General features: G+C 36.5%; 1 long non-coding RNA gene across 1 annotated transcript in view; it reads right to left on the bottom strand.

Annotated features, from left to right (window-relative positions):
* Window positions 1-867, bottom strand: part of LOC119468186 — a 53,996-nt gene extending 53,129 nt beyond the window's left edge. Inside the window, exon 1 of the long non-coding RNA XR_005196833.1 lies at window positions 651-867. This is a non-coding gene — a long non-coding RNA (uncharacterized LOC119468186). The remainder of the gene's footprint in view (window positions 1-650) is intronic.
* Window positions 868-5,385: the final 4,518 nt, after the last annotated feature.

The raw sequence follows: 5,385 nt of genomic DNA on the forward strand, positions 1-5,385 counted from the left end.
AAAAAAATTAGCCAAGCTTGGTGGCATGTGCCTGTAGTCCCAGCTACTCGGAAGGCTAAAGCAGGAGAATCGCTTGAGCCTGGGAGGCAGAGGTTACAGTGAGCCAAGATTGCACCAATGTGCTCCAGCCTGGGTGACAGAGCAAGACTCTGTCCCAAAAAGAGAAAAAAAACTATGTCAATTAGTTTTTAACTCTGAGATACTAAAGTATTATATAATTCTCTATAAGCACATTATGATAAGGAAGAGTGAAAAAAACCATGAGGACCTTAGGTACCCACCCATGCCCTGAGTACTAGAAAGAGACTGGGTTGAGGAACATATGCCTGCTTCCAAACAGGGCTGGTGTAGTACAGTGGGATCAAGACAGAAACTGCCAATACAGTGATGGAAGACATGGGCTCTGGGGTGAGAGCCACAGTATCTCTTACTGACTCTTCTCATGACTGTTGATAAACTGCCTGATTCCTGTAAACCTCAATTTTCTTATCTCTACAATGTACACATTAAACCTACTTCACACAGCCCGATTGAAAGAAATGATCTCTCCTAAAGCAGTGAGCACACAGGCACATTATAAGCTGTTAATTAAAGTTAATTGTGATTGTTTTTGTTATTGTTATTTTTAGGGAAAAAAACTAAGCACTCACCAGAGATGTATTAAGTAGCTCTAACAAAAGGCGATGCTCCTTTTCAATATCCCTGAGGCCCCTCCAATGGCCTTTTCAGGGTCATCAGAAGACTCACCTTCACTAATGCAATGGCTCTGCTCAGGCTCAGGGATAGAGACATGGCCGAGCAGGCTCGGAAATGTTCTGGTCCTGTTTGCCCCTATGAGAAGCCAACCAAGTCTATCATCTCGAAAAGAAATCTATCAGATATCACCAAATAAAGTTTTAGACTCTTTTTATCAATTTTCAAAATGTGTTTAGTGCTTATTTAATGGCATAGCTGAACAACACTTCAAATTGGCCCAGTAATTGAGAACTATGAATGTACCATGTAATTTTCTTACAGATTTAAATGTTTCTTTTCTCTTCTACTTGAAAAGAAAATGAGTGCAAAAAAATTACTGAAATGAGCAAAACGTAAGCATCTAACATTCAAAAATTTACAGTAGTGCAGCAGTAATCTTACAATATATACTCTAGTCATATTAAATATAATTTCCTAAATAAAGATAATTTGTATCAATCTAGACAGTGAGAATTTTATATTTTCTACGTATGGTATATTAAAAATGTTAGCTGTGAAGGTAAATTTAAAACTAGAGATTTTCATGCTGTTTGACCTCATGTATCCAAAATGAAAAATCAAAACAATTGACTGTAGGCATTATTTTGTTCTAACATTTATTTTTCACATGTTCCTGTCTAAGAATTTAATAGTTTTTCTCATAAATGCCATTAACTTGCAAAAACAATATCAAAAAAAATTATTGAAAGTTCTCTCCCAAATACTGTTATAAGGACCCCAGAAACTTCCCTAAACCTTTGAGTCTATAAAGCAGTTAAGAAAATGGGATGTGAAAAAGAAATTCAAAGTGAACAGAACAGAATTTAAGATTTAAGATTTTGAAAGAACTTCAGCTTAGTTAAGTATAAAATGCAAACCACGTCTGTATATGTTAAAATGGCAAAATTAAAAAAGCTTTTCTCCCTGAAATTGCAGAATTGTCTATTGCTGTCTGTTAAAATGAAACATTTTTTGTATTGTACAAATGGAATTAGTATCAATTGTGCAGTGATATGTTGTGGATAGCAAAATATCATCAGGTTTTAAATTGTTAATTGATTTATAAAGTAAAGTTAAAGAGAGCTATTTTTACTTAGAGATTTGGCAAACTTTTATGAAACTAAAATAATATCGAATCTTTGAGTGGTTAGAAAATTGATACACTTGGCTGGGCACAGTGGCTCATACCCGTAATCCCAACACTGTGGGAGGCCAAGGGAGGTGGATCACCTGAGCTCAGGAGTTCAAGGCCAGCCTGGGCAACATGGTGTAACCCCATCTCTAATGTAAAAAGAAAAAAATTAAAACAATACAACATTAAATAATGATGATAATTCCTGAACTACCTTGACACAATGAAGATTCAACTATGTACAGTAATATACAAGATATTTTCAAAACTGTTTATAAAAGACAGGTGAGATTCTGAACTGCTTAATGATAAAGTTCCAGATCTGTTGTCTTTATGTCACCTAACACCTAAGACACTAACATGAGAATGGAATTTCGATATATTTTTGTTGTAACAATTCAAATTTCTGACTGACAAAAACCAAATTGAGAGTTTGCTCAAGCACAGTCCTAATGAGGCATGGGATAAATTAAATATTGTAAGTTGAGGTCAGGCCATATCACAGCTTCTGTATGATGTCTGGAAAAGAGAGTTGATTAGATGCCCACAGACTTTTTTATTCATTTATTTATTTGTTTGTTTTGAGATGGCGTCTCGCTCTGTTGCCCAGGCTAGAGTGCAGTTACGATCTCAGCACACTTCAACCTCTGCCTCCCAAGTTTAAGCAATTCTCCTGCCCCAGCCTCCTGAGTAGCTGGGATTACAGGTGTCCGCCACCAGGCCTGGCTAATTATTTGTATTTTTAGTAGAGACAGGGTTTCATCATGTTGGCCAGACTGGTTTTGAACTTCTGACCTCAGGTGATCCACCTACCTCAGCCTCCCAAAGTGCTAGGATTACAGATGTGAGCCACTGTGCCCAGCCTATTCATTTATCTATTCACCTACTAAAAAAAAATTACCTGGTTCATCCATCGTACCAGAAAATATCCTCAGTTCTGGATATTTAACACTGTGTAACAGGTTAGATTTGGCCTGAAGGGTCTTTTAAGATCAAAACTCTGCCTAGGCTCTAACCACCTAGGCAGATGGATATCCTAAAAGAACAGAGGTGTTAATATTTCTAACATCTTAACTGTAGTATCGTTTATTTACTTAAAATCCTTCAAGATTTTCCCCCTTGCTTTTAGGATAAACTTCTTACCATTACTCACAAAGTCTTCGTTGACTAGCCCTCTACATACATCTCTGACATCTGCTACACATCAGTCCTCTGACACTCTTTGAAAAAGCTTGACACTTGGTTGCTCTTTCTTTTTTGTTGTTGTTGTTTTTTTCAGACAGAGTCTCACTCTTGTAACCCAGGCTGGAGTGCAGTGGTGCAATCTAGGCTCACTGCAACCTCTGCCTCCCAGGTTCAAATGATTCTCCTGCCTCAGCCTCCCGAGTAGCTGGGACTACAGGCACCCTCCATCACGCCCGGCAAATTTTTTTATTTATTTAATAGAGACAGGGTTTTTACCATGCTAGCCAGGATGGTCTCAATCTCTGGATCTCATGATCTGCTCATCTTGGCCTCCCAAAGTGCTGGGATTACAGGGGTGAGGCACCATACCCAGCCCAGTTGCTCTTCTTCAGAAACCTCTGTCTATGCTGATCCCATTGTCTAGAATGCCTTTCCCTGTATTGTCCACCAGATTAAATTAAATTGAATCAATATTTCAATTCTTGTTTACAGCATCTCTTCCCTCTGCAAGAATGCCTGTGTACACATGTATACATACACACATGCACACGCACGCACACACACACACACACACGCACCCCACACCCAAGGCGGACTCAGTTGCCTCTTTTTAGTGCTGAGTCTTTGTACTCCTGTAATCTTTGGAATGTCTCCATAGTACTTATGGCTTAGATTTGTAAACACCTGATTGTTTTACCTTCACTGAGTTGCAAGAGAAAAATCTGTCTTATTGAATGTTGTATAAAAAGCACTTGTCATTTCATTTGACCATTAGCAGATTCTCAGTAAAACATCCTTTTATTATAAAAGATGACAAAAAAAAACAAAGGAATCACTATGAAGATAAAGAAGTCCCAGAGCTTCAAACTAGACCTTTATGTTTCAGACTAAGTATATTCCAGTTAGATCTTTTGCTATCTTTGTGCAATATTTCTAAAAGCCATATTTTTATGTTTCCACATAATTTTACTGAGATTTAGGAGGATATAAGATATTTGCACAAAAAATATAAATTAAGAAAAGCAGAGAGAATTGATGCTCAGTTAATCCTAAATGCAGCTCTCTTCCTTCCACAATGATCAGGCTCTAAGTGTATAACGTACAGGTTCCAAGTGACCTATACAGTCTGTTGCTCACTCTGAAAACATAAACAGTTTCTAACAACGTGATTAAGTTGCTTCCTTGCGTCCTAGATAAAAAATGACAAGTCAGAAAGCCTAGAGACATTCTGTGGTAAAAGAAAGGCATTGTTAAGACATACAGATTGATTTACTTTAGATGAACTATTCTTAATATTTCCTTTGTGTTACATACATTCACGAGAACACTATTAATTGAATGGAGTTGATAGTTTCTAAAAAAATCTTCAGCAATAATAAATGTGGCCCAGAGCTAAATTAAGACATCCTTTTACTACTTTGGGCATCGCAGTTTTTCTGAACAGCTGGTTTCTGTTAATAGGCATATCCTTCCTGCCAAAGCAAGCAAATTTGTAATCCCCATCATGTTTGCTGTGTTACTGCCCCAGAGCACATAATCACAGAGTACATTCCTGTTGCTTTACAAGAATTTTTTTTTTCTTTCAAAGTTGTACTTTTGGGAGACACACCATCTATTTTGTACTCCAGTTTCATGTATTTCTTTAATTAGAGCATCTGATATTTACAGTGAGGGGAAGAAGACAAAATGAAAGGTACACAACCGCCTATTTAAAATATGTGAACTCACAAATTCTCAGAATATGAAAAGTTTTCTAAGATGCCAAAAAAATCATTTCAAATTACAGAAGCATCTCCTACTGCATAATTCGGAAACATTTTAAAAAGTGGATAATGGCCATAATATATTCAGGATCTGATAAATTCAGAAATGCATTGAGAGTGAGGTGACTGCCTATTGCCACTTTAAGATTTCACTGGGTGTTCGCCAAGTCTCCAGTAATTCATTAGAATTTGGTTTGTTGAGTTTTAGTTGGTTTTATTTTCCATATTAGATAATAATTCTATTCACTATTTGGATGTAGAAAAGCAGTCACTGAGCTCAGTAGTTAATTCTTTAATAAATAAGGTTCATTTCAGGTTCAAATTGTAGGTTGGTCCACAGATTCAGTCTGAGTTAATTTCTCTGGGATAGAGGAAGTTCATATTGAAATATATTAATTTAAAATGTGTGATTATCTGGAAAGAGGATGGGTACCTCTTCTACATATGAAGGGAAAATTCATTTGAACAAAAGTTGAAGGTGAATATTTAATCTAAGAGGCAAGAAAAATGTTTTAAATCACACAGAAAAATAATACATGATATGGTTTTTTAAGAATATAGGAAATATTT

Source organism: Cebus imitator, unplaced genomic scaffold (genome assembly GCF_001604975.1).
Source record: "Cebus imitator isolate Cc_AM_T3 unplaced genomic scaffold, Cebus_imitator-1.0 Scaffold390, whole genome shotgun sequence".
Taxonomy (NCBI): domain Eukaryota; kingdom Metazoa; phylum Chordata; class Mammalia; order Primates; family Cebidae; genus Cebus; species Cebus imitator.